Source organism: Canis lupus, chromosome 5 (assembly GCF_048164855.1).
Source record: "Canis lupus baileyi chromosome 5, mCanLup2.hap1, whole genome shotgun sequence".
In the NCBI taxonomy this organism is placed as follows: domain Eukaryota; kingdom Metazoa; phylum Chordata; class Mammalia; order Carnivora; family Canidae; genus Canis; species Canis lupus.
This window is the reverse complement of record NC_132842.1, coordinates 2,340,205-2,352,393: the sequence shown is the minus strand read 5'-3', so window position 1 is coordinate 2,352,393 and position 12,189 is coordinate 2,340,205. Positions and strand designations below refer to the sequence as shown.

At 37.3% G+C, this 12,189-nt stretch overlaps 1 protein-coding gene and 1 long non-coding RNA gene across 29 annotated transcripts in view; one reads left to right on the top strand and one right to left on the bottom strand.

Annotated features, from left to right (window-relative positions):
- PARD3 (par-3 family cell polarity regulator) overlaps positions 1–12,189 on the top strand; it is a 649,441-nt gene that overhangs the window by 30,229 nt on the left and 607,023 nt on the right. The gene's annotated exons all lie outside the window — the stretch shown is intronic.
- Positions 4,611–12,189, bottom strand: part of LOC140633149 (uncharacterized) — a 61,862-nt gene continuing 54,283 nt past the window's right edge. Inside the window, exon 3 of the long non-coding RNA XR_012030742.1 lies at positions 4,611–4,982. This is a non-coding gene — a long non-coding RNA (uncharacterized lncRNA). The remainder of the gene's footprint in view (positions 4,983–12,189) is intronic.

Genomic DNA, 12,189 nt, shown 5'->3' with positions numbered 1-12,189 from the left:
TCTGTAGAGTCTAGAGACAGTGTCTGCTGTGTTTATCATTCCATTGTCTTGTTATTAGTTTCAAAATTGTGTTCTCATTTTCTTCCAGGTTTGTAGACTTCCTGACTGCCTAGTTCTTTTTTGGTCAGAAATATGGATGAATTTGATTTCATTCACACTTTTCCAAAATTTCTCCAATGAACCTATATTTTGTTAAGGAGTGAAGTATTATTGGGGCACCTGGGTAGCTTCAGTGGATGAGTGTTTGCCTTTGGCTCAGGGCATGATCCTGGGGTCCTGGGATCCAGTCCCACATCGGGCTCCCTACAGGGAGCCTGCTTTCCCTCTACCTATGTCTCTGCTTGTTTCTGTGTGTCTCTCATGAATAAATAAATAAAATCTTAGAAAAAGCAAAATATTACTAATTAAAAAGAATGAAGTTGAGGATGATAACTTATTGCTTCTTCTGAGGCAAGTTGAGAATTCTTATGACATGCTTTTAAAATTTTAGAATGATACCTTGAATTTCCCCTTAAATCTTGATTTTGTACAGATTTGTGGTTAAAAAATAAAGTTATATATATTTCTTTGGTTTCTTTGGACAGTAAACGCCTTCCTCTTATTTGTATCCACATTTCATACTCCCACAAGTACATATAGCATTTCCTTTATAATACAACTTATGAGCATTGGCAGCCTTGCCTTCCACTTCCCTGTCCAGTCTTGGTCTCTATTTCTATTATGAAGAAATTTGTTCTTTTTTAATAGTCAGTCTTGGTCTAATGGCACATGGAGGTGAGAGAACTGCTGTATATGGAGCAGTTTCTCTGCCACATTAACCTTGAACTACTGGCTACTATGCTACTTCTTTCTGTGTTGTACAAGTCTCCAGAATAAAAGGATTTTGGAGTTAAAAAAGAAATCCCTTCACTTTTTCCTCAAATTGCATTTCCTTTTCTCTGGTTGGCCTTTGTCTTCAAAGCAGTGATTTTCAAAGCATAATTACTGACAGGCCTTAAATGTCCATGCAGAACCTGTCTTGGATACTTCCATTTCATAGAACTGTTCTTTCACTTTTAAAAAACTAAGTAAAATTTTAAGAGTTGCTGGAATTTGTATCTATAAATGAAAAATTTTTGTCAGATTTGAGTTCAGTCTTCTAAGGTCTGGATGTCATTTAGCAAGGTTGCAAAAACAATGACAGATATGTACGTGCAGAGAGTTTTAATTCAAGTAATTTCTGAGAAGGATGTTTTAGCTATATTACAGCAGTGTGGTCTTGACTCGGTTGAGGATTTCAATTGCTGCATTTGTTTCATCTTTAAATTATAAATTCATTTGATTTCATCATTATCACTTTACAGTGGCATTGTATCGTGTGCATTTAACTTATGCTAATTTAACTATCAATGTTTGTTTAAAAATAATTAGCTTCCCCCCCCCCCCCCACAACATTCCTTTAAATATAAGCCAGACCCATTTCTTTGGGTTTCAATCAAAGAAACAGCAATCTGTTCCAACACTACAGGAAAAACTGGCAGCATAGGGCTTTGTAGAGAGAATGCAGTACTCAGAAAATCACATGTGCTGTACTGGTGTGGTCTTTTAAAATAATTTTCAAGGTTAATTTTGTCTCAGCTTTAGCCTTGATTTTAGAAGCCAGGCCTTTCATGAAAGATGACTCCATGTAGTTTGTTGTGAATTCTTTGGCCAGATCTATAGGATGTAGCAATGTACTTTATTATCAACTGTATTTGGGGATTATACTTTTCTAATAATGAGAACTTAAGCCAAGTGTGGTTTGTTTTTCAAATATGAATCATCCACGACCTATTTCTAAATAGATGGATATTTTTCACCAATTTGTTTATAGTTACAGTCCTTTTTTGTCATTTGAGTTTGTTTGCTATTCGAAAGTAACAGCGGTTGAGAAATATGGGCTGTGTTAAATAAAGAGCCTCTGGTTTAAAGTAAAGCACGTTTTGTTTCCCAGAAGTGGGAGTCCCTGGGAATAGTGACATGTTGTTTACTTCTGAACATTTACCCAACTGATCAGTTATAAAATGAAGTCTCTATTCTTCTTCTAATATGAAAGCTTCTAATTGAAAATGCAAGGCACTTATGGGGCACTTTTACTCCATCAAACTAATGAGAAGAACGTTAAGGGCCCAATGGATGCTTAGCCAAGGACTCAAATGGGCACTTCACAAAGGAGGGAATTAACCAATAAAAAGCCATGGGAAAACATTGAATAAACCTAGTATTCAAAGACTGACAAATTAAAATATTATTTCTTTTTCTTTTCAATTGGCAAAACAAAAAAATGCTTAATACATGTGATGCTGTGAAATTACAGTGACCTGTTGCATTTGGTCACTGCTAGTGTGCAAAAGTGTACATCTCTTTTGGAAAGCAGTTTGGCAGGATTATCAAGATCCACAAGCTTGTTTATACCCTTTCAGTCCTCTGGAATACTGTCCTCTGGGATATTGTTTTATCCCTTAGAAAGTGAAATTATGAGTGAAGGTATTTGCCAGTATTTAAAATTTGAAAACATTGGAATGACTTCAAAGGTCCAGTAGCAGGCAAATGATATGTAAGCCACAGTTTATCTTTTGGAAGAAATAATATGTAGCCATTAAATGGATTTAATAACTATAGAACAAAATGATAAAAGGTTATGCTAGGTTAAGTGAAAAAAGGTACAAAATTAAATGTTATAATTAGAACAATGTTAAACATGCTATAGCTAAGGTAATACCAAATGTTATTTGTTGAGGGGTGGAAGGTTTTATTAGATGTTATTTTCTATTATGTGTATTTTCTATTAGATGTTATTAGATGTATTTTCTATTTTTTTGTTTATAGTTTTTTTTTTGTTGTTTATAGTTAAAATCTTCATCAAGGTAAAGAGAACATTAAAGAATTAGATAAGGCCATGGTAGGATGAAAATGAGATGCTGGGAATGACTTTATTCTTTATCCAAGGGAATGTATGAGCCTCTTTTGATGTGCCGCTGAGTTCTGCCAGCAGTTCAGTTGCTTTGTAAATGGTTATAGCTTTTCTAGATGCCTTCGTATGAATGAGAAGTAATTTTGATGGTTAAATTAACATGTTAAAGTCCTATTTTAAAAGCTCAAATTCCATCTGGTGAGTGTGTCTGTATTTGCAAAGGTATTTATTGCAGCTTGTTTGTTCTACTGAGAATACTGGAACCATGTAGAAATAGACTCCCCCCACCCCCCACTAAGTATTTTAGAGTAAATCTTTTAATCATCATATGTTTTTGACTCTTACTCCTTATTTTAAGGCTTCAGATTATTTTTATTTACTTCATATGCAGAGATATTGACTTAACTTTGATAGTTGATATCAACATGTAAAAAAAGATTAAAAAATATTTAATTTATTTATTCATGAGAGAGGCAGAGACACAGGCAGAGGGAGAAGCAGGCTCCTTGCAGAGAGCCCGATGTGGGACTCAATCCTGGAACTCCAGGATCAGACCCTGAGCCAAAGGCAGACACGCTCAACCGCTGAGCCACCCAGAAGTCCCTAAAAAAAGATGTGTAGTATGTAATTAATGGCTCATACTTTTAAGGAAATAAACAGTATTTTTGCCCTTTTTCTATAGTACACATCTCTCAAAGAGATCCAATCCTCATTAAATACAAAGTTCACACATAATGAAGGTTGAAATTTGTACAAATGCTTATTTATACAGTATAGGTGGATTTTAGCTAAAAAAAAGAGGTATGTTCACTCCATACATTAGTGACCTCCCACTTATATTTTTATTTGTACTACAAGAAACTTAAAATGTTATAGAGAAAATGTGACTTTGATAAAACCATATAGAAACTTTTAATGGTTGTGGGTTTTTTTTTTTTTTTTTTTTTGTCTTTAGTGAGGAACTAGTGTATGTATGAGCCATTTGTAGTGCATTTTCTGCATTTTTGTTTGTGGGTGATGTGTGTATTTTAGTGCAAGAGTTACTTTAGCCAGCAGGCATAGTGGTCATTCATTGTTTAGTGACATATTTTTCATTTAAATTTACATTGAAAAACTTCATCACTGAATGAAATTTACTTTTGGGAGATGAGGAAAAGAAATGGAGGATCTGAGTCCTGCTTAGGGTAGATTCTTTGCTGCATTTCTACTCTTTTTTTATAGGCTTTTTTTTTTTTTTTTACTTGAGTATCTCTGCATGATAAATGAAAACAAGAAAAAAAAAAAAAACAACAAGAAACTCCCATCTGTTGGTTCAGTAGATGTTTGTTGAGCATTTAGTAGATACCAGACACTTTGAGTGCTTAGAGATAAGTGGTATGCTAGCACTAGGGTATTTTAGAGGATATTTTAGAAAATAAAATGAAATGTTACTTCTAGAGCATAATAATTGGCATATTATAAGACCTACGTTTTAAAAATTAGTGAGGGACACACTACTCTTATTGGTATAACATTTGATATTAAAAAAAAATCTGAATGAGGGATCCTTTTTTCTCCCATCTACAAAAGGAAGAATTTACCAATCTTTACTGAGTTGGGTGAATTTTGGTACCAATTTAGAAGAGATTCCTTGTCTTGCAGGCTCAACCAGTCATTTCTTACTTGTCAGTATATTTATTGATTCCTCATTGGGCTTGTTTAAAAGGGTTCAAAATACAGTCATTATCCTGATGGATCTCTAACAGTAGAAGAGAAGAAGGTAAAATGAAAGGTAAAGGTGAAAAGGAATTCTCTCAGGATTTTTTGGGACACAGCTCTGTAGCTTTGGCTTCATGGAGGAAGTGGGACTTGTCCTTGAAGATTACACATTATTTGAGTAACAAATTTCAGGTCAGGAGACAAGTCTGAGCAACTTGGAATCTGTAAGTTACAGTGAGCTTTAGTTTGCAGACCAGAGGTACAGAGGGTAATTGTTGGTGGTCATGGAAGGTAAGGTAGGAAAGAGTGTGGCAGATCTTATAAGCCGACTTCAGAATTTCTTCCTTCTTTCCTAAGAAATGGGAAATTAAAAAAAAAAATTGAGATATAGTAGACATACATCATTCCTTTTAGGTATACAACATCATGATTTGATATTTGTGTATTTGTGAAATGACTGCCACAATAAGTCTAGTTAACATTCATCACACATAGTTATAATTTTTTTCCTTGTGATGAGAACTTTTAAGATCTATCTTTTTAGCAACTTTCAAATAATACAGTATTATTAACTATATTTACCATGCTATATATTACATCTCCAGGACTTATTTTTTAACTGGGAGTTTTGACCACCTTCCACCCATTTGCCTACTCCTGACCTCTGCCTTTGGCAGTCACCAATTAGTTCTCTATAAGTTCATTAAAAAAAAAAAAACAAAACTTTTCTAGAGCAGTGCTTCTTGAACTTCAGTGTATATACTGGTAGTCTTATCAAAATACAGATTCTGATTCAGCAGGTCTAGGGTGGGATTGAGAGTCTCCATTTCAAACAAGTTCCCAGGTGATGCCTTTGCCACTGGACCTTTAATGGTCAGGAGTAGTAAAGCTCTGCAGGAGGTACACTTCTACTTAAATTACATACTTTGAAAATTATTCATTTTTTGATGGTTGAAAGGAACATCATTGCTCCAGGTTTTTAGTGTTATTTTAATATTGCTGTGAAGGCAGATTTTGTTTGCTGTGTGCTTTCCTTAGTGCTGAAACATCAAAAAGAATCTCTCTCCCCCTTTCTTGAGCTTACACTACAGAAATATTAATACTTAGGAAAAGTTTTACCCATTAAAATAAACTTGACATTTGCATAGTGATACTTCCCACTGTTGAAGAAACTAACATTGTTGTTTAATAGCTTTTAATAAAAAGACAGTGTGTTTCCAAATGATTCTTGCCAAGTTGTAATTCAGAGTAGACCCAAGAAAAAATTAGGGTTTATTTTAATAGTTTCAAATAAAATGGCTTTCTTTTATTTCAAATAAAGTATTTCACAGGAATGAAATATCCTGTAAAAAATTTTGGAATTAGTGAATTTTTTAAAAAGATTTTATTTATTTCTTAGAGAAAGCATGCAAACACACAAGTGGGGGGAGGGACAGAGGAAGAGGAAGAAGAGGCCGTCTTCCCTTCCCACTGAACTGGGAACCCGGACTCTAATCATGACTGAGATCATGCATGACCTGTGCCAGAGGCAGCCACTTAACCAACTAAGCATCCCAGATGAGTGAATTTTATTTTGTTTTGTTTTATTTATTTTAAAAAGATTTTATTTATTTATTCACGAGAGACAGAGAGAGAGAGGCAGAGACACAGGCAGAGGGAGAAGCAGGCTCCATGCAGGGAGCCCGACGTGGAACTTGATCCCAGGACTCCAGGATCCCACCCAGGCTACCCTAAGATGAGTGAATTTTAAAACATTAGTATGTATCTGTCATAATTTGGTGCCAAATGATTTGAAGCAAAAATGATTGTATGTAGCTGCCTAAGAAAGTAATCGTGGGTAGAGAATGAAATTTTTCTTTCTTAGAGAAGTTGGTTTCTGATTATATCTCTTTAGGGAAATATCCATAAATAGGCATTTTAAATAAAGGGAAATATACAGAAATTGATTTTAAAATAAAGTCAAAATCTTGACTTTAAAAAGTCAAGAAAGCGTTAAATTAATTCAGCTTTCCACATCCATTTTCATTGAGATCCTCATATGTTTTGGAAAAATTTACTCTGTTTATTGCTTTGTCACTTACATTTAAGGTGCTTTAGATACTTACAAGGTATTGCTAGTGGACACTAAAAAGGCTGACCTAATTAAATTGATGTCTACTTTTTACTGTATTAAGAGTTCTTTAGGAGGTGGAGGTCAAACTTGAACTCTGTCTTTGACTTGTGTAATTGTGGATCCATTTCAGAATATTAAATGCTTTTAAGTTCTGTAAAACAAAGTTGGATTATTTTCCATTTACATTTATCATATACTTGAATCTCTCAGGGACCAATTTGATTTTTGGCAACTTTATTGTAGTTGTTTGTGTTCAAACATCAAGTGTAGTTTTGTCCTGGCTATTATGAAAAGTTACACACTCAAGTTATTAGTGTCATCCATCCTTAGTGGCAACAACCAAACCATATATATATATATATATATATACATACGAAGTCAGCTGTTTAATGTAGTGAACATCTTCCTTGCACCCTGGTTCATTTAGCACTGAGAGCTGATGGACCAGACTGCCTGCCAACTGTTTTAGCAACTGCTTCAATAGCAAATGTGGGAAATGTCCCCCTAAAAGAGAGTTTCGGGGAGATTGGCTGCCTTGTGAGAATAGGCTTCAAACCTGGTAATATGCATTGTGTAAGATCTGTTTATATCATTTGATCCTATTTATATCCAATCATATTCACTTAGGTTATTCATTTAAATACAAATGGGCTTGAGTGTCTGTCTTGTGCAGGTATTATACTCTGATGTGAGTTGAGCTTGGGTTTTAATATATTCCTGCTGTAGAACTGACCCCAGCATCATGGAGTCTTTAGAAAAAGCAGAAACCCTTAAAGGTGCATCCTTGAGCTTTGCTAGTCAGTATGAGTATAGGTGGTCCTGCCTCCCATACTCAAGAACTTCCTTGGTCTTCATTCTCCTTTGTGAAAGAAAGGATCCCCGCTTTTCTAACCAACTGCCAAGGGCTGACCTGAGTTGTTTCCAAGTGTGACTGACCTTCGCAGGCTTATCCCGTGAGCTGTTAGGAAATAGTGTCATTTTAATTCGCTGTATTTCTGTGAAGCTCCATTAAACAAAGTATGAGCTCACTCTGGAAAAATTCCTTTCTTTCTACCTTAAAGGACAGGATATTCATTTCTATCAGATCAATTCTTTTAAAAACACTGCCTGGACATGCGTGTGTATTTGCCTAAGCATCGATAGCTTCATAAAATACACCACAAAATTGAAAATAGTTAGTGAAAACTGTTCCTTGGCTGGTACCAAAGCAGACACCGAAGAAAAGCCAGCAAGTGTTGGTTAAGACTTACATGGGTAGGACTAGCTTTTGTTATTTTTCTTTCTCAGTTCTTATGTATTTTTTGTTTAAAAAAATTGTTTTGTGTTAACAGCATGGACAGAAATACCCTAATTGTGTGGGTACTCTACAGAGTAGACCCAAGAAAAAAATTAGAGTTTAATAGTTTCAAATAAAATGGCTTTTATTTCAGATAAAATATTTCACAGAATTGAAATATCCTGTAAACTTAAGATACAATTTATGTGCCCTCTCTAATTTACTTTGAGAGCAAAAATTCTGGATAAGGTTCCTGTGGTCAGGGTGGGGTGTGTGAGCCATCTGTCCAAAGTTACATGCTTATTAAATAGCAAGTGAGCTTTGACTCTAGGTCTGTTGCTTTCTGTCTGGCAGTCATCTTGATCCTGTGAGAATTGCAGCTCCAGTCACATGGTTCACCTGCTCTAAAATGTTCATGGCTTCCGTTTACCTGCAAACTGTTCCTCCTGACACTCAGGGCTATTCTAATGAAAAGTTGGGGTGAAAGTTACTTTATCAAATCCGGATACCGCTACATACAGGGTACTTAGTAGAGGTTGATGGGATGAGTCACATTTCAAAGCTGTGTACTCAAGGTGTTTATGAACCAGCTAAGGGCTGGAGGTACAATATCAGTTCAGAAATACTTAGAATATAGGCAAAAAATGATACATATAATCAAAGGTAGAAAGTGCTTTTGCAGTTAAAAGGCATTGATTGGTTGTAACCTGGAAAACCTTTGGAGGGAGATGGCATTAAATTGATCCTAATGGAAGTACAGATATATGGGCATGTTGGCTGGGATAATAGCAAGGGGAACCACAGAAATGAAAGGATGGCTTTTGTTTGAGGTGCAGGGAAGATTTGGCTGGATAAAACAGCAGCAGGTGGAAGATGAGGCTGGAAAGTGACTGGGATCATGTAATAGAGGGTCTTGAATATAGGGCCATCAGCTGATACTTCATTTAGAAAGTAATTGGGAACCATTGACGTTATTGAGCATGGGACTTAAGTGATGGGGGGGTGTTGTATTTTAACAGGATAAACCTGGCTTTGGTGGTAGAAGTGGACTAGAACGGGAGAATGGGGGTGTCCTCCCCTCCCTCACATTCTGAATTAATGTCATTTAGAAGAAGTGTCTCAGAAACTCAGCAGTTGGAGTTTAGGTAGAGAGGCACTTCGGGCTCAAAACCAATTTCAGACACAAATGGATGTTGTCAATCTAGAAGTGGATGTACTAGAGCAAAACTGGTGCTCTTTGAACATAAATGATAGCAATTGTGACTGCTCAAGCTAGCATCTCCCAAGTTAATTAGCACATTAAAGGAAATTATCATTCTCATAAGTATGGAATGGTTATGGGTGTGTGTGAATTTCATAAAAGTGTGTAACTTAGGAATACTAGATGTTTTATACAAAAAAATTTACACTGAAGGTTTTTGTTCAGTGTAATTCTTTAAAATTCTCAGTAATCAGTCTGTCAAGGTTAATGACAATGCTGGTGTGTGTGTGTGTGTATGTGTGTGTGTGTGTGTGTGTTTGTTAAAGACCTTTGAGTTATTTGGAGTGTTTTGGTTGATTTTTTTTTCCTGGTATGCAAATGAGAGAACTGAGAAAAATTGAGGCCAGCTCATTTGTAATAGAATTCTTTTAGAGTTGAAATAACTTAATGGAGAAGAGATCAATTCTGTATTCTGTTATTATGATCTTTTCTGTTACTTTCTATAATTGCTTGGTTAAATCTTTTTTTTTTGACCTAGTCCGCCCTTCCCACAGGCCCCTTCCCTCCCCCTCTCTTTTTCTTTCTCCCCATCATTCAGCCTGCCCTGCTCCTCTCTAGTGATCCTACATCATCTCCAGTGTGCTTAAACAATCACATGGTGTTATACATGTTTTTACCCATGTGTATCCTGTCAGACCATAAACTCCTTGAGAGCCAAGTTCTTGTTCATCTTGTACCCCCATGTGTCCCCTGTGTGTATGTGCTCAACAGATGTCAAATGAATGGATGAATTAATATCTATCTATAGTGAGGTTGGGGTGAGCTTTTGGGAGTAAAATGAAAAATATTGTAATTGCTGTAATACATGCAAAACAACCAACCTTGGAAGGAGGTGGATACTGTTGTATCCCTCCCCCACTTCACAGATTAGAAACATGAGGCTCAGAGCTGTAACGTAGCCCACATCACCCAGAAAATGGCAGAGGACCAAGGAAAGGGGTCTGATGTCCTGTTTATTTTCATATGTTAACACTTGTAAAAGTCCTCAGATTATTTCAGAGCACTCATAGAGGACATGTCATGCTAGATGAAGCACTAACAGAATAAAGGGTAGTTGTGTGCGGGACCCCAAGGAGCTTTCATGGAGAGGCAGCAGAGTTTACAAAGGCAGAACTCATAGTAATTACAAGAATGTGTCCGTGCTTGAGGCAAAGTCTAGTTGAAAAGTTGTTGAAGAAATTTTGGAGGGCACGAAAGAGGTGGACCTCGTTCTTGTTCAGCATTGTAAAGAAGAGGGGCTCATACAGAATGGAGACTGTGAACATGAGCGTGGGGAGGGGGTAGGCAGGATGAATGTAGGGCTGACTGCATTCTTTGCCAATGCTAAATTTGGCATTCAGTTTTCAGAGGCTTTTGGGTAAGGCAGTTGAAGGCAGTATTTTAAGGGAGAGCTTGGTTATAGGGGTGGATAAATAGGTCATGACAGATTTGGTCAAAGTGGTCATCTGGGAGCTGTGCTGTGCCGTGTCTTTGGGAGTCCTCTAGCATCCTGCATACTCAAGTCCTGGGGTGCCACGTGCTCTCCGCTCCATGTAGACAGCTGGCAAAGCATGGCCCTGCACAGAATGTGGGCCCCAGGTGTGCTTATGTGGAGAAGAAGGTTTGTGGACAGTGACCTCCTGTGTGAGGTTGAGATATGGTGGGATCATGGAATTCATTCAGCTTTGGCAGCAGGCAGTCAATGGAATAGATTGATGGGGACCTTGAAAGGGGCAGGATTGAGGATGAGGAGGAGCAGGAAAGCCTGTGCAGTGAGCCTGGCAGAGGACTAGAATTCAGGGCTGGGAACTAGATATTTACCTGCTTGTACCTAGGGTAGTCGCACCCATCAGAGCTCTGTCACTGTGCCTTGGGTGGAGCCACACCCTGGGGATGCTTAGCAGGTGGTGGCATGTGTGTGGGGCTTCAGCCAGGGACCAAGTCATTTGCCTGGCTCCAGCATTCCGTGTTCAGAGAAGAAAGGTGGGCCAGGGCCAAGTCAGGTCTCATGTGCTTTTTCATTCCGTCGGTGACACAGAGTAACAGTGCTACAGCTGTATATGGAAAACTTAGACGGTAGAAGATCCTTAGAGCACGTAAGTGCAGAGAAGTGATGGAGCTGACACTGTAAAGAGGCTACAGTTGATGCAAAATTACAAAGAAGAAAACATTTGCACAGTTGATGAAAAATTATAAAGAAGAAAAAATTTGCACGTGTGTTTTCAAAAACAATTCATACTTCTTATGGATTGGAATCTCCTCACTGACATTTTTTTTTTTTTTTAATTGAAGTTCACACCCTGAGCCAAAGGGAGACAGTCAACCTTTGAGCCTCCCAGGTGCCCTGGAAATAAACTTCATATATATTACCATGTTGCTTTTTCAAAAGGCTGTAGTTTTATGATCCCACAAGCATATTGTCATTGTATGAAAATATACATTTCACCTTTATCTATTTAATAACATAATGTAAAAAGTTTTGCCACACATGTTCAAAATTCTAATTTAAAAAAGTCTCCTTCTGCCCTCTGCTTTCTCATTCTTTTTCTAAGGGACGGTGTCCCCTGCTGACCTTGAATGGAGCAGTGTTTTGGATAGCAACAGCAATGGATTGGAACTGTTTGTCAACCAAAATCCCAAAGAGAGCTTGATGCCATTTTTCAAAATGCTTCTTGTATTAACAAGAAGCCATTATTGAAATAGCCTCTCATTAGGTCAATTAATGAGGTTGAATCAGAAAGACGTGGAGTCAGCTGAGCCTTCTCAGGCAGCACAGGTGCTCTAGAGCACTCTGCAAGGGCCTGTCCGTATTACTTACACCTCTAGAGCAGTGTTTCTTCCTTTCTTCCTTATGCCCTGGAAGCACCTTTCTGGGAAGTTAGCTGTGGCCATTAAGCAGCTGCTGAGCTAGCTCGGCCTGTCCCTCTCAA